This window comes from Haliotis rufescens, unplaced genomic scaffold (assembly GCF_023055435.1).
Source record: "Haliotis rufescens isolate VD_foot unplaced genomic scaffold, xgHalRufe1.0.p SCAF_7, whole genome shotgun sequence".
Lineage (NCBI taxonomy): Eukaryota > Metazoa > Mollusca > Gastropoda > Lepetellida > Haliotidae > Haliotis > Haliotis rufescens.
In genome coordinates, this window is record NW_025964361.1 from 42,818,644 (window position 1) to 42,841,215 (window position 22,572).

A 22,572-nucleotide genomic window follows, 5' to 3' on the forward strand; every position below is an offset into this window, starting at 1 on the left:
GAGACTTTTTGTCAATAGCATCGATGTAAAGAGGTTGAATTTCATTAACGATAAATGATGTGAGAGGCTGTATGCTGGAATGGGAAGAAAATTTATTGAAGTTACAGTGTATGGGTTATGAAATGCATAAAATGGTCATTTCATGCGTCATTTAACTTCTGCTGTATGAGATTCACATATCTTATCTGAAACTTGGTGGGAAAATGACAAATGCATTCTTGGAAGACAAAACAGTAAGGTTATAGATCAAGTTTAATAAAAATTAGGATAAAATATGTATTTTTGTGCATAATTCCGATACACTTGCCCATCTAAGAATCAATGTCAAAAGGTTACAATCCTTTCAAATGTAATTTTCAAATTCTTAATTGGTTTAACATAACATTTTAATCTGAATCATTGTGCATTTCATTTCTAACTCACAGAATATGGAATGTATTTACATAAATTGTAGACAAATATACCTGTATTTACAATGAATTGGACGATTCCCTTTTTCTCTCTTTTCAAATGTCAATCTTCATGTGTCACAACCCTATAATTTGATTTTTTTCACAGCATCAAAAAACCTGAAGAAAATATAAAACCCACTGAGAAGATTCAAAGGGGTTCAATTATATGACCCAATTCTCAGCATGATCAAATGAATCTTTAGAAAGTCAGCCAGTTTGCCTTAATTCTATAACATCCAAGAGTGAAGGGTCAATTCAGGTCAGTCAAGTTAGCGGGTACAATGCTTTTCAGCTGTAAATGCCTTTCCAAAGTGTACTAAAAACCCTTAATCTTAGCGAAAGTGACATGGGACAATGCAAATTGATACAAGCAATTCACAATACTGTGAACCGGTCACCTGGCAATGAAAAGGCCTTCCATAACTGAATCATAGGACGATGAAATCAATGTGTTTAAGGTAGATCGGGGATGATGGCTGCAGGAAAGACACCTAGAGGATAGGTGTAATTGATCCTCTACGAGTTAATCACATTACTGAATTGATGTTGAAGTACTATAGATTTATCAGCTATCTAGGTAAGCCAATTATCTGCACCTGAACTGAGGTCACGATAAGTTGGAAATGTTAAGAACAAGAACAAATGAAAAACTATTTGTACAGGTCAGGTTCTAATATTATTAATTGTTTAATGAGTGTGATGTGAGTATTGTTTCATGCTGCTTGCAGCAATATTGCAGCAATACTATAATGAAGATACAAGAAATAAGCTACACATTGTACTCATTTGGGGAATCGAATGTGGAGGTGAAGTTTACTGTGTCGCTTTAATATGCCTCTGTTAACAGCATTCCTGTTATATTATGGCATTTCAGCTTGATGTGGGAGGAAAGTCCAAAGTAATTCAGGTCACAGACGTTCACCAATTTGGTGAAACCCATGAGCATGAGTTATGGTGCCAACAAACCACATAACTGGCACAAAACAGGATTCAAACCCACAACCATAGGTTTAGTGAGTATGTGAGTGAGTGATTGAGTGTTGACTGACTCCGCCTTTAGCAATATTACAGCAATATCATGGTGGGGGACACCAGAAATGGGTTTAACACATTGTCCCCATGTAGGGGATCGAACTAGGGCCTTTGACATGACGAGCCAGTGCTTTAACCACTAGGCTACCCCACCACACATAACTTACTGAACGTGGGGATTTGAACCTACTTTCCTAATCTGCCCCAAATAGAGGTTACCCATCCATAGCTCAGTGAAGTGAATGGTCTTGTACACCATTTGACAATATTCCGGTAAGACACCTTAATAATCAATTGTAGGCAAGGCAAACAAGTGGTTGACAGCATGAGCAGGCATCCATGCCTTCAGGAAATGATGACACAATGTTCCAGATCATATACTATACTGCTCAAAACAAGTAAAAGAACATCCACAATTGGATGCAATACCCAACAGCATTGACAGATATGAAAGAATTGGAAGTTCTTCTTTTGAGAAGTTTAATAGTATATATCAATGTAATTACTGATATGCACAAGTGGTATGTTAACAGGAACTAACTAAGACAAAATTGTTATGAATGAGCAACTTCTTTATTACAATTGGGCGACGTTTCATCATTTGCTTGATAACGGTGTTAGAATCTACACCAAAACATCGCCCAATTGTAATAAAGAAGTTGCTCATCCATAACAATTTTGTCTTAGTTACCATTCCAACTTCTACATGCCACTCAAAGAAGTAACAGGAACTAATTTCACACACTGCCAAATTGCTCAATAACTATTGTATAATGTTCCCAATAAATTTGTATGTATATATTATATGCAAGCCTTTGATAAGCATAATATACTACAACATTTGCTAAGGATAAGGACCACACTTCTGACTACAGATGACCCTTTTGGTCTTCAGCAAATGTTGATGAGTATACATATTATTAGACCTGTGAAGATCCGGGATAGAATAGGACTTCAGCAACCCATGCTTGCTGTAAAAAGCGACTAATGGGATTGGGTGGTCAGGCTCGCTGACTTGGTTGATGCATGTCATCGTATCCCAATTGCATGGATCTATGCTCATGATGTTACTGAATTGTCTGTTCCAGACTCGATTATTTACAGACCGCCATCATATAGCTAAAATATTGCTGAGTGCAGCGTTAAACACCAAACAAACATATTATTATTAATTTCCTAATAAATTATATTTACAATACAGAAACCCAATTAGTATATACATGTAACTTAGTTCTCACAGGTAATCAAAGTCAGACACATTATTGGTTATTGTCAACCTGCACCAATCTGAATAGTTTAAAAAAAAACATTTTGGAAAAGAACTATTTTGGTAAGGTGGTATCAGGTTGGCTGCTTGCAAATGGGCAATCTTTTTTTATTTAGGTTTCAGTGCTTTTGTCCATGCAGGGGTATTTTTTTTCCACAAATTCAGTACTATCACAGTCAGATCACACTGTAATTAGTTTTGGTAAGTCAAGTCGGCGGCACCGATTCCATCGAATCTATAACAATTGTGATTCCTTGCACTAACATAGACATTAGTAACCACAGCCATACAGCATGGCACTCGTGTTCCTGAACACAATGAAAATGCACTTAATACTTGACTAATCCTATGTTGTAAGCAGAGTTAATAGACATAGCATATCACAGCAAATAATTTAATTTTCCATATAGTCGGCCAGAAAAATCTTTAGAATTGAAACTAGATTGATTATTGCCATTTTAATATCCGGTCAAGTCATGTAATTGTAAGATTTTTTTCCTTTTTCATGTGATATATATTTCCCTAAGGATAGAATGTTTTAATTCTCCATTTCAAGTTCCTAGATAAACTGGAAGAATGTTGGATATTCTACCGTAGATAAATGGATTTCACAGGTTCAAATGTTATTGTACTTGAAATATGTATAGAATTCCTTTGTTGGCCCTTTAAGAAAAATATCAATCCTATTTGTGAGTACTTTTATAAATACAATAAAAATTGTTTCAGCACACGTGGCATTCAAAGGGAAAAAAAAACTTGTTTGAGCAAAACAAATCAGACATTCGCTTGTGTGTGATCAAAATTTTACCAAATATAACTTCATTCCTCCCAAACAAAAAGAGCTGTCTTAATAAACAGGAAGCGTTTTTCCTTCCACAGTTTGCCAAGGTGTGGAATTATTAGATGGTCAAATGTTTGATAACAAAACAACCTCCATAAACTAACCACAGACACAAATCCCATTTGATTTTTACGATAGATCCATGAAAGAACATTCAACTTTCACATTCTTTTGGAAAATAATGTCATCGTTTAGATGTTTTTTTCAAAAGTGGGATCTGTTATGATCACCATATTTGAGCAGATACTAGTACCTGGATACCTGCAGTATATAAATGAATAAAGTAAAAACAATATTAAAAAGAATGACTAACTTGTGCTGAGGACAAGAAAAAATCCAATGATGGTAGTTTGTTTGTTTGTTTGTTGTTTAACACTGCACTCAGCAATATTCCAGCTATATGGCGGCGGTCTGTAAATAATAAAGTCTGGACCAGACAATCCATTGATTAATATCATGAGCATCGATCCACGCAATAGGGATCGACGACATGCATCAACCAAGTCAGCGAGCCTGACCACCCGATCCCGTTAGTCGCCTTTTACGACAAGCATAGTCGCCATTTACAGCAAGCATGGGTTGCTGAAGACCTATTCTACCCTGGAATCTTCATGGGTCCAATGATGGTAGTAGTCCTCATTGATGTACCATATATCGCCATCTATAAAGCGACCCCACCTATACAAAATCAAAATCGATGCTAATTTATATACCCCATCTATAAAGCAAATAAGAAAGAAGCATATCACCAGCGCATACACAATCCCTACATTTGCAATGAACTTGTATGCATTTGATGGCAATAATTTTAAACCAGGCCACAAGGCTTCACTTTTGCCCCAATTTGGAACTGAATTAAACTGACTGAAAATGTAAACATAGAAAACATGTTTGTCTGTTTCAAGCAGGACTATCTACAAACTGAGGTCTTGAACGAAATGCATCCTCTGGACTCGTCTTTAAAAAAAAACTAATTTCTAAATACCGGTACATGTGAGTGAGTGAGTGAATATTGTTTTACACAGCAGTCTTCAAATTACAGCTATATTGTGGTAGAGCAGACATGGAAAGCTAGTGGATGAGGGTTAAACAGTGAGTGAGTGAGTGAGCTGAGTTTAACGCCGCTTTTAACAGTATTCCAGTTATATCACGGTGTGTAAACATGGCCAGAGTACTAATGATTAAACATATGAAGGACTGCCTATTTTTTCAAGAGTCTAGATTTTATAAATGGTTACAACCAATCATATATCATCTGTGGATTAGTTTGGTTAACTTTGGACTAGTCTGAATTAATGGAGTAGTTTGATTAAACCCTTCCATGAACACCTGGTATCACTGATTTTCAGTGATCCATTCATTATTTTCTTTACTATTACACCCAATGGAATATAGGCGTTGATGTGTTATAATTGATGATAATCCCCATCTTGAGGAACAATCCATACTGATCAGATATGATAATACACAATCAGTCCTTTCACAAAGTAACCACCAAATCACCATTTCAGCAGCTCTAATGAGGTGAGGTGAAATGGGGTTTAACTTCGCGTCCAAGATTATTTCATTTATATAGTGCGTGCATACTTCCTAGTCAGGACTGATGCGGATTTCATAGTGCTAGCCCACTGAGATACCATTCCGCAGTGTAACATGAAAACCCAACTCAGACACAGTATACTGACTAAGAAACCCCCACCTTCTGCTCTCCAGGCAGACGCTCTACCACTAGAACATGGAGGCAGTCAGCTCTCATGACAAAGCACTGGTGACCAACTCTGCCCAAGATCACCTTTAACAGAATCATGGTGTACGTAACAGGGCAAAGTAAAAAAGAGCTTCACTATCAGCTCCATATTTCACCCGCGTAAGATGTTTTACATCAATAATACATGATCACACTCAGTAACATATCCGTGAAATGAAAATTAATGAAAGTTTCCACAACAAAATGGTATTATCCGTTTCATTAGCGTGGTTAACTTTTGACACCAGTCAAACAAACGACAAACACAATGACCATGAATCTTTCTTTTTTTATTTTCCTATGTTCAAACAGTCAAAGAGCAACAGAGCAACACACCAGTTGTCACAGAACATCCTTCTTGTTATGAATAGTTGGATTAAACTGTTGCAGACACCCAAAGCACAGAATCAAGGTCCTGGGAACAAATATCAAAGTAACGGGACATTCTAATCAATTTCACCATGATGACATCACAAGCGCTAATTCTGCCCTCTGTCTTTGTATATAGAATAATTCAATTATATCGTCAGTTTGTGGCGTTTCATCTTGACGCCGCTGCTCGATTATTTTGATTGAAATGTCTGGCTATGGCAGTTTGAAGAAAATCTATGGTTTCTGTAATACAGACATATTTCGTTCGTCTGAATGATTTTATTGTGTGGCCATGCAGAAATAAATAATTTAGGTTTTTATTTCATATAGGTTTCATGCATGTTCCTAGAAATTAAATCTTCAAGTTTTCTACAGAATAAAAAAAGCAAATAAATATTTCAAATAGCATTATATTAGTGAGTGCGTTGGTTTCAATGCCGTTCTGAACAGTATTCAAATTTGATCAAGGCATGTCAGCATGATGGAGGAAAGCCCGAAGTGATGCAGGTCTCAGAAGTTTACCACTTTGGTTAAACCTACGAGCAGGGGTATGGTGCTGACAAACCTAGAAACATAATCGATGCGAACCGGGATTCGAACCTACAATCATAGGTGTCTGGCTTGTCCAAGGGACGCAACAGCAAATCGCGGCGCCACTGGGACACCCATTCCCCTGATTCTAGCAAGACCATTGTTCATACCATTATCCTCAGCCATATATGGAACATTTTGAGTTAGTGAGTGTTCACTGTATATAACATTGGATAACATACATATTAGTTACATGCATAAAGCCTTGTATATAATAATAATTGTCTATTATTTTAGTTCAGTAAGGCATATTACAGGGTTGGTACGGACCTTTTCAAATCAAGTATGGTGCTGACAAACCTAGATACATAATCCAGGCGAACCAGGATTTGAACCCATGATCACCGGTTTCTGGCATGCCAAAGGGCTGCAACTCTGCACTGCAAATTGCAGCACCTTAGACAGCTTGGCTACACGTGCCCCTGCACCATGAAGACACAATATCCCTTCATGGCTATATCAGAATAATACTAGTAAGTTAGTGAAACAATGTATGTCTATATAAGCATCATCTCATAGGTGTAATGTACATTAAGTGTAATAATAACATACTCTGGCTATTGCTCATATGGTCTAAACATAACAATTAGTGGACAATACTATCATCCAATATGCAATAGAGACCTTTTCCAAATAAAAGAAGTTTCTGCAGAATCCTGTGATCCATAGAAAAATAAATCATTTATTACCCCATGGGATATACAAGAATTGTCCAATCACTATAATGGGGTGAGTTCATGAGTTTTATGCCACAGACAACAGTTCCATCAACATAAATTGGAGATACATTTGTTTCTGTAATTAGAGAATGATGTTCTCTGGCACCTGCTAATTCTTCACATAATAATTAGCTTACATAAGGAAGGTTAGTGAAACATTAAGACCGCTTCAAAGTTCAATTTGAAAAATATCAAAACAGTTCCTGGTATTAACAGCTGATAACCATACTAGGCTATGTTTTTTACATTGAATTTCAAACAGGTTTGAGCCACTCAGACCTTAGCTAAGAAGTAAACTTTGTCGAGATATCTGTTGTCCATTAGGTGATGGTTGCACTGAATGTGATAGTTAGATCATGAGTGCCAAAGAAACATTTGTTACAGTTTGATGCCCGAGTGATCTAACGTTATTACAAATGCTGTTACAGAACGGAATAGATCACGCAACAACACACAGTACTATCTGTTGCTTATTGGATGATGAGTGGTGCCCTTGGTCTCACCTCCAACCATGATAGAATTTATAATGATAAATTCTTGAAATTTTGCACAGTGCACTTTTCAAAAAAATTCAAATCAGAATTTTGGTAATTCCATTTTAAAACAAATGTTTGACAAGTATTAATTCCACCTGGCATTAATGATCTTGCTTGTTTATAAATTCAAACATTTGTCTCAGCCATGAATAACTGGAACAGCATTTTAGGTTTGGTGACACATAAAGACATTTCTTTTTTCTGTATTTTATGGAAATTTATTAATTGCACACTTGTCCAAATTCAGTCACTGCTTTGTACCTAAATTGCAATTAACAGCAAAACAATCAAATCTTACCTGACCCTCTTCAGAATAGATATTCTATGATGTCAATGAAGCCATTGTTAAATGGGAAAGGCTGCATCAATTTTCAGCTAGGCACGACCTGTCAAATCAAAATCACACCCATCAGATATGGGAAACAAAATCCACAAAAAACATCGCATAGGTAAACTTCCCCAAAATTATTTCTGGTAATGTGATCCAGACATCGATCATAGTCAAACAATTAAGACAACAAAAACCAACAAGTGGACAGACAAACGTAGAATTAGTCAGAACCATTGCTAAAATGTCCAGTGGCTTAAGCGTTGACCGGTACACATGGCCTGGAGATGGAGGCATTGTTCTGTTTGTTTACCTGTAACGAGTATCTCTCCTACACAGGTAAGAGAGTTGGATAAAGTTTCACAAACCATCACCAGGCCATTACAGAGAGCTTCTGGGTAAACACGTCCATAGTTAATCTTCTGCTTCGTCGAACATAGGTGAACATATGACACTACTTACCCTATCAGAGACCGATGGCACCATTTACAAAATTAGTCCAATTTGGAGTTTGAAAGCTGGAAATCGTTGCATTCAGAGGTACATTTGCCACTTTCCACCTTTCAATGAATGCCTAATTTGAATTCACTCTCACGAGTCCATTTTTTCCAATTAATCTGCCTCCTGTTTTTGTTTTCATTAGAATGACACATGGGCCATTGGCGAACATGCTGACAGTAGTTGGTCTGCAAATTGATGAAATGAAAATTTTTCAGCAGCCAGGAATAACATCTACAAACTCAGAATCAACAGATGGGGCAAATGGCTACGCACTCTCATCCTCATTCAAGTTTCATAGCAGTTCTCTTCCACTAGCTGTATGCATTTACAATGAGATTGGCAGTGTCAGAACGTATTACTTCAAAGAATGTCAAAAATAATACGATCTGGTCCATTTTCACATGTTCCTGTAGAGTACATGTTTAGGAATGAATATTTTATTGTCAGGATTCTCTCAGAACTTGGCAACTGGTCGAGTAGGGCAGACTTGTTTATAGGTACGTCAACATCTATCATACATCTATCCACACAGGTGTCATGATAGAATATTTAAGTGCACATTTTCAAAAAAACCAACGCATTTAGGTTAAAAAACAAATCATTAAATCTATGGTTGGTACAGGTCGATTATATATTTTTTTCTATCCAATTTGCTGAGGAAATGTAAAAAGAAAAAAAGAAGTTCCACTAACAGATTGGGCAAATGGGGTGCAATAATAGCTGTATCACAGTAGTATGAAATAGTTTGATGTGGATTTGAGAGAGAATATGGTTTTATGCTGCTTGAGTGAGTGAGTGAGTTGAGTTTAAAGCTGCTTTTAACAGTATTTCAGTTATATCACGGCGTGTCAGCTTAATGTGGGAGGAAAGGCCAAAGTAATGCAAGTCTCAGACGTTTACCATTTTGGTTAAACCCACGAGCACGGGTATGGTGCTGACAAACCTAGAAACATCATCAGGGGAACCGGGATTCGAACCCACAATCAGGTTAGCCTCAGGTTGGGCGTGCCCAAGGGATGCAACTCTGCACAGCAATTCGCGCCACCCGCACCCCCTTCTTAGTGAGTGAGTTTGGTTTAACACAATTGTTCAGTGATATCAGTGTCTACTTGAAGTGGGAGGATAGCTACTTTGCAGATCGAAGATAATTATCACTTTGGTGAAATCATTAGAACTTGCATGGTGCCGACAAACCTAGAAACAAAATCAGGGCAAACTGGGATTCAAACCCATGATCATAGGTGTCTGGTGCAGCCGAAGGAGTCTGCACAGTTCCATGCAGTGCCTCAGACTACTGGGCCACCCATTGACCTCTAAAGGTGAGGTGAGATGAAACGGGGATTAACTTCACGTTCAAGATTATTGCACTTTTATAGTGATGTGCATGCATTCGCCCAAATACTCTATCTATTTTTAGACAACCCCTGCTGAGCGGTGCAGTGTTACTTAATACTGTGTAGTCTGTATTCCTCTATTATTGTAAGAGCAAAATGTGGCAGTAATATATATCTTTACAGAAGTAATCAGTCATTTTGTTTGTCTGGCAGGGATGAATTCTCAAATCTTTTCATTATCTGATTAACCAGGTCATCTATGATAGTGATTCTGAAACCATTCCAAAAAAGGAACAGTGATTTGATTTCATCACAAGGGACAACTCATGTTCTACAATCAATCCAAGAAACGTAAGCTTGAACTGGCAAGGGTAGAAAATGCTATTGTGCCCACTGGTTGTACCTATCACAAACACATGCAAAATCAAGTCAAGAATTCATCTCGAACAAACACGAAAACATATGGTACAGGTCAAATTAAGGAATTTAGTCCCTGATGCGTCAAATTTGGAGATGTCCTCCGCATGTTGATCACAAGACATTTTAAAACCCATAAGCAAAAAACACAAATCAAATATTTCATAGCCATCATCCAAGCTGGATCATTACAGGGAATACATTGTATATGCAAGTGTCATAGGATCCATTTCATAGTTTCATAGCACTACAATGGTCTCTGGAGATTCTGGATTCCCCACAAGAATCCTTCATCTTATGCATAAATTTACTGGACAGCAGTCTTTCAAGTTAATGGTATTGATTTGCACCGGTAAGTCATTTTATCCGAAATAAATCTGACATCAACTTCTGATAGTAAACAAGATTTTATCTGTTATTTTGATCAGAATTCCACCAAAATTGGACATGTTTGCATCCTGACATCACCTCCATCTAATATGCATGAAAGTTTTACCATGAAGAGCATTAACTTCAATTTCACTTCAGATAATCTGCACTGTGGTCTAGTTTCATAAAAATGCTCTCTTGGTAGAAATAAAATGTATAACGCATCAATTTTCAATTATTCCTAAGCCACATGAATCACGTTAGTTTTAGTATGAGCACTATGGGACTGCCATCATTGCAACAGACACCACACAAATTTATCAGAGGACTGTCTTCACCAAAACCAATGCATTAATACCTTCCACAATTCATAATAATACACCAGAACAACCGTGGAGGATTAACAGTGGATGGTTTTAAACAAATCCAAAGCTCTAGACGAGACCCAGGGAAAGATACACTCTGTTATTCCCACTTCTTGTATTCAGTAAAGGCCAAATTGAATTCTATATGTTGGTGCTTCGGTTCTCATGGGTTAGAAGGTTGTGAAATTAATTTCATACCTCACAACACAAGGGATCATGGTTACTTCAGATCAAGGCTGTCAGTTGCCATTTTGGTTATATTAGATTAAGGATATTTAAGAAGCTCGAAAACCAAAGTCCAGTACAGCCAACATCATTGTAGAAAACTACAAGATAGCATGATAGCCTTGAAGACAGTACCAAGCTGAAATGGTGATAGAATAACCATGATATAACATGGTAATCCATGGTATACTATGGTCCACAGACCATTGTGCACCATGGTATAACACTGCCGGTAATTGGCACCACAGATTATCATGGTATAAACAAACATATTGTTTGACAAAATTGCCCAACTATTATTGGTGGACTATTATCAAAGATTTTCCATTAGACAATGATATTGTAATGCTTTTAGTTGAGTTATTTATAAGACAACAGTTTTCCCTGGAGTTCCCTTGTACAAGATGGATACCTTTATGATTACAGGAATTACATAATTGATATGGAATTCTCTTGAAAGTCTGTTATATGCTGATGTATTTGGCATCAAATTTCAATATGGCTTATTTAACTTGTTGGAAAGTCTCCAAGAAATATTTTTGCCAGTTAATGGAATTGTGAGGTCAATCTTGCCATAGAGGTCTGCAATGCTTCAGCAATAGAAATGAAATGGAGCATTTAGTGAGTGAGTGAGTGAGTGAGTGAGTGAGTGGGTGAGTGAGTGAGTGAGTGAGTGAGTGAGTGAGTGAGTGAGTGAGTGGGTGAGTGGGTGAGTGAGTGAGTGAGTGAGTGGGTAGGTGAGTGAGTGAGTGAGTAATCTGTTTTATTGTTTAATGCTGCACTCAAAAATATTCTAATGATATGATGGTGATCTGTAAATAATTACCAGACCAGATCACTGGACCAGACAATCCAGTGATTGACAACATGAGCATCAACCTATGCAATGGCGGAACGATGACATGCATTAACCAAGTCAGGGAGCCTGACCACCTGATCCCTTTAGTCGCCTCTTAAGACAAGCATGGGTTGTTGAAGACCTATTCTGCCCCAGATTTTCACGGGTCATCGATGATTGAAGGTTCTGGCACACCTCACAGGCCAAAACCGCCACAGTGACATCTGGGCCACCCATACCCGAGTGAGTGAATGCAGTTTCTCTCAAACTTAAGTTATATCATTGCTATTTAACTGATTTGTGGCATAATCAGTCAGAGCCTGGACATGTCATCAGGGTTCAGGGATTTGTTTTAACCTTGACTTACAAAAATAGGAGTCAAGGGTACCCCGAATAATAAATTTTAAAGTCCTCTGTCAATGTGAGGTTCCTGTAAAGTAGTGACATGGTGTAGTGTACTGTATGTTTTATAATTACTTCCGAGCCTGGAATGAATCAATGATAACATGAAAAGTGGTCATGATTGATATGATGACATAACTGCTCTTGATGTGCAGTACAGTAAACTATGTTTACAATGAACTCACTTAAAATGAACTGACCAATATAGTGAGTAGTGAGTGAGGTGAGTGAGGTGAGTGAGGTGAGTGTAGTGAGTGAGGTGAGTGTAGTGAGTGAGTGTAGTGAGTGAGGTGAGTGTAGTGAGTGAGGTGAGTGAGGTGAGTGAGGTGAGTGAGGTGAGTGTAGTGAGTGAGGTGAGTGTAGTGAGTGAGGTGAGTGAGTGGGATATGGGTGAGTGGGATTTGGGTGAGTGAGTGAGTGAGTTAGCGGATACCATCAGTAGGGATCCACTCTATTGATGACACATCAGGTAATTCGCCCATTGTATTCACCTGATCCCAATCCTGCTGGTATGAGATACTCAGCCTGTTTAGCACCAGTATGCCCTTGGGGGCCTTCCACAGATTTTCCAATAATGATAAATCCCTATGCCAGACAAGTTTAATTTTCAAGTCACACTGTATATAGTGTTATAGTGGCACCTTCCCCCAAAACTGATTCACAAACATTCAAAAGGTCAGGAAAATAAGTCCATTTAAACTGCAACATTAAATGTCAAGGAGATGAAATTCTATGTCCTCTTGACATTCACTTCATAAAAGGGTTGAGTTGCATAATTTGCAATTTTAAAATGCTCTCAAAAATGAAAGCCTATTATCAAATTGTGAAAATACAACCACGAAACTGAGTTATTATACATTTTTGTTTGTGAGGTGTATTGAGTTAGCATTATTTCAGTTACATTATGAGTAAAACAAAAGGTACCTTTGAACAGAAAAAATGTCACCAAAATGTAACCATCATAGAAAGAATTGTTTTTCCTATTTGTTTTCCAAGAAGTGAAGATTATGAATTGGCAACAGTTTTCAAGAATGGAATATATCGATATTTTCTCTTGGGAAGTGTTTATTAATATTTCATTAGCTGATAAAATTTCGATGATAAGATGGTATTGATTTTGAAATATTTTTGCTTCTATAGTGTTCTTCATTAGGAGAGTTCATATTGGCTGCATTTGTTTTACCCATTTTATGGAATGGATAGAAATTCACTAGCTAAACATAGCAACATGTTCCTGATAGATTCTTTAAAAAAAGGACAGGCGATTTTCCAAAGAAACAAATAATTAATGTGTTTGGATACAATCGGTCTGACAGAGACATGTTCATCCTTTGCGTTTGAAATGAGTGAGTCATGAATCCCAATTACTGGTAAGACGCAAAAAAAACCAAATGTGGTTTTGATTTCATGAATTTCAAAACCAACAGCATTGTTCAGTAATCTTTCAGGTTTGACATTATTCGTTCTGAATGTATGGCCTAAAACTTGGGGAAAAACATGTATTTGATAAAACAAATTAGGGAAAGCAACAGAAAATAGCATCAATTCATTAATGGAAGCCACCCACACACTGCAACTCTTTTACACCTTGAAGTGAGGAAAATGAATTTGGCAAGCAAATTGGGTAATGGGACACTACAGTAAAAAGCTATTTTATAAACAAAAACATATTTTTCTCTGCATAAGGGCAACATTTTACACAATGCGCGAGTGAGTTAGGTTTGGTGCTACTTTGAACAGTATTCCAGTTATGTCACGGTGTGTCAGCTTAAATTAATGTGGGAGGAAAGCCCGACGTGATGCAGGTGTTTGATGTTTACCACTTTGGTGAAACCCACAAGGATGGTTATGGTGTAGACAAACCTAGAAACATAATTGGGGCAAGCCTGGATTCAAACCCACAATCACAGGTTTCTGGCATGACCAAGGGATGCAACTTTGCACAGTAAAGTGCTCACCTCAGCTGACTGACTCCTGTGGCCCCTATTTTACACACAACTGCAGTATCAGATCTTTTAGGTGCTTTTCAGAGGGTGACATTTGGTGGAGGTCTTTAGCAAATGTCAGTAAAAATACCCAGATTTGAATAAATAATTTCAGAACTCAGGTTATTGAAATAATAGCCACTTAGTTTAATTAAGAATTCTAACAAATAAATACGTCAACAAAAATAACTTCACAGACAGCTTATTTTTATCATTAAAAAACAACTGTAGACGAATACGAAATCTGACATTTTTCAGCACAATATCGTATCCAAATTGCATGGATCGATGTTCATGATGTCAATCACTGGATTGTCTGGTCCAGACTCGATTATTCACGGACCGCCATCATATAGCTGGAATATTGATGAGAGCAGCAATGAACAACAAACAAACCACTAGACCACGGAGGTAGTCAATTGCTGCTTAAGTTACAAAAAAACACTGGTTTGTCTGGTCCTGACATGATTCAACACAAGCTGGAATATGGTTGAATGGCATAAATACCTAATCATTACAAGAAGATGGGCTTCAAAACATGCACCGATTTAGTAAATAATATAACAAAGGTCAAATGCTGACAAAGTAACTCATCTGCCCTCCACCTACCCCAATGTTTTTAGCATGTGTTACAGCCACTTAATGCCCTTCTATAAACTCAACCTTTACATACACGAAGTAATATTACCTCCGGAAGAAGAAATCGAACAATCCTCACAAGCTCCTTCCCAATCATGATCCCGTCAGCAAACATCCTCTGTAACCTCCTTTATTAATGGCAGGGAACAATTAATAGCCTAAACGGAAGGGTTAACTAGCAGGCCATGAATAAAATCTTCAATTTATAGCCTTTTCCATCTTGTGTGCATATAAACATGCAATTAATTGCGCTGTCATCCTTGCGCGAAGGATCAGCGAAGAGAACAGAAAGTACATGCCAATGAATACACACGCCTCTGACGGTGATCAATGTGTACTGTTCCTCCCTCTCTGATCAATAATTTAATGTACTTTGATGACATTGTGAGCTTGATTTACGATACAGGATACATCAAACATGCTCACACTGTCCTACTGTTTTCAGTTCTGTCATTTTGATAAGGTTGATGTACTGTGTACTCAGGAGAAAGCATGACTGATCCGATCTTTTAACCCTTTACGCAATTTAGGGAGGGAAAGGTTACTGCTTCTCATAATTAAAATTTACAACACTTGAAATATTCACAAATTTGCAATTCAAAAGACTGAGTGGGCTACAAAGATCACTTTCAAAGATCAAGCCCTAAAGACCTCAATTTTGGAAGGATTAACAAATAATTCTTGAATAAACCTATAAAATGCAAGATTTTCTTTAGTTTTATCAGTGTAAGAAGGAAAACTGTCCCACATCAATGGCACAAGATGCTTAGTAAAGAGACATGGTGGGTAAATGCACTATGGGAAAGATTGAAGCTGAAGGGTGTCATAATGTGAATGTGGGATTGAGCAATTAGGTTATGCAAAGTGGTATTTTGCACATCAATTTGTTAGCCATTCAGTGTCAAAAATCTTTGGCATTTAATTTAAAATGTTTCTTATTTTGAAAACCATAGATGAATGTATTAATCCCAAGAGACTGTAGGGTGAGGATGGCTGACAACGTTTAACTGTCGCTTCTAATTTGCTGAAATTTGGAGAGGAAAATTCAGTAACAGCAATCTGCTCAAAAGGAAAGGGGTACAAAAAATGTGCCTCAAATGGCAGGTTGAAATTTTTGAACAAGGATCTATTCATATTGTTGGTATGATGCAGGCTGAATAAGTAGGAATCTATGTCACTTTAAACTATGTTCAGGCATTAATTGGACCCTTGGAATAGACATTCTCGAATAGATCAAGTCTTCGGGGTAACAAGCAAACACTTGAACCTCTGAGCTACCCCATTGACCAATACAGGGCAGAAATCAAACACAAAGGACACTGGGCTTCGATCAGGCAAATTAGTCATAAAAAACAAACACATTGTCCATACAAATTAAGTAGAGTGAATGTTCCAGTGGATTGTGTTTTACACACTCTGGAGCTGTATTTCAGTAGCCTTACTACCGTATTCGACATAATAACCGCCCGGGGCGCTCTCAAATTAGAAATAGGGGGCACTTATTAGAATACAATTTTGGTGAAAAAAACTGTTGAAATATCGTAAATTTTGTGGTTTATGCTGACAGCCTGTAATGATACAAAAGAAAGGTCTGTGTGTATTATACACAACAGATACATTTTCCATAATTTAATTGGCCGTAATTAAGGATGCATAAATAACACACATATTATCCACACATCTTGTGTACATTGATCAATCAGAAGAGGTGCTAATTGGGATTGTTCACTAGCCAATATATTAGCAAATATCGCTGTGGGCGCTTGTTACGTCGAATACGGTATATATAAATTTGCCTCTTTTGAGAGCATAGGTTGGTGGGGGCCTATTCTAACCTGGGCCCACTTGCACAAAGCGATCTTAGCGCTAAGATGATCGTAACTCCCATACTTTAGCATAGGCTTACAATAGTCTTAGCGCTAAGATCGCTTTGTGCAAGTGGGCCCAGGAATTCTGGTAGATCACTCCTTGGAATGTAATGCTCAATCTATCAGCAGGTTAAATAAAATAACTCCAAGATAGCATCATTTAGATGAAGGCAGTGGAGGAACAGGGGCCAGAAGAGGACTTGCAGTGAAACCCAGTATCTGTATACATACGAGATAAGCTAAAAGGGGGCTCCTTGAGGCAGCTTCTCATATCTAATGCTTAAACCATTCTTTTCGTATCACTTCTCCCTCAACAGGCTTTAAAACAGACTGATAGTATCTCAATGTGACTGGAGGAATTTCAAAATATTTGCTTAGCCGTCCTACTTGTGAAGCCATAAATCGTTCTGCTGCTGCACTCATTGGTAATGCAGGTCGCTAATAGTTTTCATTTGGTTTCCATGAAACATCATTTGATGGTAGTGTCCTTACAGTGAAAATATCACGATTGCCTGAACAAGTTCTAAAAATATTTAAATTAAGAATCGATTTTCATGCAATCTACCCACACCTTTTCTGTTTTTCTCTCTAAACAAGTACTGATTAAGCGTTATGTACTACTCAAAAGAAGTTAAAGATCACCTGATTCATTTAAATCACTGATTAATCTGGCATGACGTGGCAGATTAACTATAGTAATATGAAAGAATTGTCTGTTCTTTAACTGTTTTGAGTAGTATATTTCAAGGTTAATACAACCTGCAGCTCTTATCTATAACAATATTCAATGACTATACCAGCAGTATGCCTGGAATCGATTTCATACATTGTTCCTATGTAGGGAAGCAAACTTATGTCTTCGGTGAGACAAGCAAACGCTTTAACCACTCAGCTACCCTACCTCCTTAAACTTGATGCAAGGTCCCAGACAACCAGGTGATCATTCTATGGTGTATACTACTCCAAACAAGGTAAGGATCAACCGATTCTTTCATATTACATGACAGATTAACAACAATAATATGAAAGAATCGGGTGATCCTTAACTTTTCTGAGTGGTATAGTTCAACATACCAGTGACTATTTCAATCAAACCATTGTCTCAAAATAGAATTTGTGTATTGTTTGTTGCAGTGAGGAAGTAAGTGAGCTAGGGTTAACTCGTACGTGAAAGGTATTTCAGTAACATCACCATATGTTACTGAAGGGATGCCCTGAAGTGATGCAAGTTAGTCATTTGCCACTTTCGTGAAATAGTTACACGACAAAATTTAACCTGAAATTCTGTAGCCATGTATTGTAGTGACCTCAGCTCTCATAATCTTTGCCTTTAAAGCAAATATGGGCAAATGGAGCCAGGTTTCATCCAATCATCTGAAATTTTATATCATTATGGAAAACTCCAATGACAGACTAACAAGAAAAACAAACTCTTGACCTACATTCAGCAAATAATTTTTCACACCACACAACACCAAATTCTGATTCCTGGAAATGCTTCGTCTATTTTCCTCACCCTCGTTATACCAAAACCAATAGAAAAATCAATGCAAGTCCACTGTAACCTATGCTGCAACAATGTTAAAAACTTACACAATAAAGATTCTTTAATCACACCAAGTTATCTCCAGAGATTTTTAATCAAAACTGACCTTAAATTGTGTTATATTGAAACACTTTACTGGTTGGTAGAGTTTAGTGAAAGAGACACTCATTATTATTTTATAGGCAGTGTCGAGTGATTGTGGTTATGTATTGTAATACTTTGACATGTTGTGCCTTTAATCAAATATTAATATGGCTGTGATACCTGTTATCGTCTTTTCTGCTATTTGTGTGTTCGAAGGTGTTACACTGTAAAAACAAATGTTACAATTTATAATAAACCATTCAATTGTAATTTGTTTTGTCTGGGCTCTAAATCAAATCACTCATTAAAATGTTACTAATTACAATATATGTACTGATTACGGTTGTAATAATACAATGGACCTTCCTTTTGGTGGACATTTCTTAGGATTGTGGAAATGATTTTGTTGCTTTATTTAAAGTTTATACCTTTATGGATGTTTAATTGTTTATAGCTCAAAATGTATTTGCAACAATGCATGATTTTAAGAAGCTAATACAAGGAATTGAGTAAATATGGAATTAAGTCTGATCACAGATGTACAATCAAGATCACAAATAATAAATCTACACATCTTTTGATGAGACTGAAACATTTTTCAATATCCACAGCCCTATTCAACCTGGAGATGATTTAGTATCTTGGCACTATATGAACCTATCGGATGTGATTATCCATCATCTATGGAGCTTGTAATTAAACAGAAGAGCCATGGTAATTCCAGCCAGCAATCATGCTTTTAGCTCATCAAACTTACTGAACCATTACAAATTCTGCCTGTATCATTATGATCACACATACCACGCACAAAGACATGTAAATTAAGTGAACCAATACATAAACATGCATTAGGTCCCGTCCTGTTGGTGTGAAGACGAAGAATAGCTGTGTGTCACCTGACCTTCTCATCAATCAATAACAAAACCCTGCCACATCGATAATTAAACTTCACACACTGTAAATGTTACCATTATCTAATTACCTGAGGTGGCATTCATCCGTAATAATCCATGAATTACAATAACACCAACAAAACTTGATACACTCCTGGTAGGAACACCTTGGACTTAAGTCACGTCTGCTCTTCTAATCCAGTCTGTCTTCTGCTGGTTATTCCAAACCTGGCTCTCGCGGTAGGACAATTGTATCAGATATACGCTTCCAACTGACGGAGACGGGGAGAAATGATACTTCCTGAAGGGAAGATCCACAGAGAAATCACCTCATCTGATCAAGTCTCCGCTTTCTACAATGAAAAGTCAACTTCCCACACACAATAGGATGAATCGGAAATGGGAAAATCTCTTCGAAAACTAAATTTATGTCTTTTAAATGCATCTCCTGTTTCACCCAGTCAAATCCATCACTGCAATTATGGCAGACATTTTTTCCCTAAAGATATAATTTTTAACCCAGTCCTTTTAACTCCTTGCCAAAAGGGTTTTGTTAGAATTGCTACAATTTAGAAACCTGATCCTGCCTCAAAAGACAAGATGAAGGGACATGGACATTCTACAACTTTACATGAAGCCATGGGGGGGGGGGGGGGCAGACGATGATGTGGTTGATAAGTAGTAATCAGGTTAGAGTAAGAAAAAGTTTCAAATAACTTCCGGAAATATCAAATAATACCCTCACATTATATAAATATGTCACCAGAAATAAAATTAAACTTGCATTTCTACGTTATATAAATTGTACAGTAACCAATGTTTATGTCTACGTTAAGAACTGACGGATATAACAAACTTATTTCTTAGTCCCGGCCATTTGCTGTATATATGCTGTGTATATGCTTCTTACGAACTACGGTTATAATGAACTAAAATTAGTGTTAAAATTTTCATGTTCATAATAACCATAGTTTACTGTATTTTCATGTTCGTAATAACCATAGTTTACTGTATTTACAAAAAGTAGGATCACATGCTTTATAATGTTTCACATAAATCTTGATAACAGTCATATTGTAATTATACTATTATCAAATTAAGTCCACAGAAACCAAAGCATGCTATTTCAAGAAAATATTACATGTTTCACCTTTGACAAATGGCAGTTTTATAAACTGCAAAGATCAAAGAGTGAGATATCAGGACTTTATGCTAATTCCATCAATAATTCAAAATTATAAGATGGCAGAAAGACTGATTATGAGTTTTACAAACAGCGATAATTACAGGAACCAAACTTGATTTTTCTGCCCAGCAGGATCAAAAACATCCCCTACATTCAGCTCAGCAATGCACATGCCTTAAATGAACAATTCCTACAATAGCTGATTTTAATCGTTAAAAACGGAAATGTTATCCATCACCTTCAAGAACAGATGTCATTGAACGAGCACCTGAAGCGCCATGTGCAAGTTTTAATCCAGTTTCCTCATTAAGAGAACATAAGTTGCGATAATATTGAAAATTGAATACTGAAACTTTTTCTTTGGTTTTAAGTTTTCAACATCTTTATCAATCAAACATGCCTATAACCTAGTGCATGCTTTTCCACGTTAGTTGTTCCCTAACAGAGTAGTTTAATAGTCAACCACTTAATAAATAGTGTGTTTGTTGTTTAAAGCCGCACTCGGCAATATTCCAGCTATATGACAGGTCTGAGCAGTATTCCAGTTATATCACAGCATGTCGACTTACTGTGGGAGGAAAGTCTCAAGGGATACAGATTAGGGCGGGGTACCCATCCCCCTATTACCCTACCCGGGTACCCACTGTAGGTCTCAAGATATACAAAATGTCCGATTTGGAATTTTCTTTTACCACAGCACTTGCAAAACATATTTAGATACATGTAGTAAACAATCTGGTCATGCATACACTGAAGTTGACTTAAGTTATATCTTTATTCAACTATATGAAAAGTCAGAAGGAATGTATGCATAGTCAGAAAGAAATGCGAAGATTTGTGACTTGTAGTGTAACCATAGAGTTGTAGAATTATTTTGTCATTAAACTTTATCATCCCAAACTGGCTTTCACAGGAGATATCCTTGGGTGAGATCAAGCGATATCTACACTGTAGATATTGCTGCAATGAAATTGCATCACAATGCTTTGCAGACCATTGCGACGTCATTGATAACACTCGTTGATAAAAGTGGAAAGATCCTTGGCAAGCCCCGGGTTGATATATTTGATATCAAAAGACACTCGGGTGAGATTCTCCATATATATCATATGACTAACCACGGGTCCGGGTAGTCCTGTGGGTACCCGGGTCCTACTCAGTACCCATCCGACCCGAGTTACCCGTCCCAGCCCTAATACAGATCTTAGACGTTTACCACTTTGGTGAAATCCACGAACAAGGCTACGGTCCTGACACTAGAAACATAATCGGGATGAACTGGGATTCCGACCCACACAAAAACAGGTTTCTTGGGTGCTCAAGTGATGTAAATCGGCACAGTGCCTTAGACAAAAATGAGCCACTCTACCCCCTACTAGGATTAATAAGCAAATAAAGTGGTTGATCAAATAATCAAAACTGCAAGCTTTTAAGAGCACTTCCTCCACATAAATGTTCTTGAATGTTTTTGAGGTAATATGATACATCAATCGATATTACACCGCCAATTCAAAATGTCACTCACTCAGAATCGATGAACAAAATCTATGGGTCACTTTCTCTAATAAGAATTGATAAAGTTTCAAATGTTTAAGGCATATTTAGTAAGTATAATTTGCGAACAAAGAATCAAGTATCAATACATTAAATGAGTGAGTAAGGTTTTACGCTGCTTTTAGCAATATTTTAGCAATATTTTAGCAATATTCCAGCAATATCACGGCGGGGGACACCAGAAATGGGCTTCACCCATTGCAATCTGTGGGGAATCGAACCCAGGTCTTTGGCATGACAAGGGAACGCTTTCACCACTAGGCTACTCCACCACCCAAGGGAACACCAGCAATAGGCTTTACACATTGTACCCATGTGGGGAATCTATCCCAGACAAGCAAATGCCCCCACTACTAGGCTACCCCAACAATTGCTTTACATATTTGACAGTATTATACTCTGCTTGAACTTGATTACTAATTCAATCAATTTTAACTTGAGACATGAACCATATCCAAATTGATCAAATATCAACTTAATA

At 37.2% G+C, this 22,572-nt stretch overlaps 1 protein-coding gene across 5 annotated transcripts in view; it reads right to left on the reverse strand.

The window, feature by feature from the left end:
* LOC124132669 (protocadherin-9-like) overlaps positions 1-22,572 on the reverse strand; it is a 117,379-nt gene that overhangs the window by 81,396 nt on the left and 13,411 nt on the right. For all 5 annotated transcript variants that reach the window (XM_046496705.2, XM_046496702.2, XM_046496708.2 and 2 more), the window contains exon 2: positions 7,856-7,943. The gene's annotated coding sequence lies outside the window, so the exon portion shown is untranslated. The remainder of the gene's footprint in view (positions 1-7,855; positions 7,944-22,572) is intronic.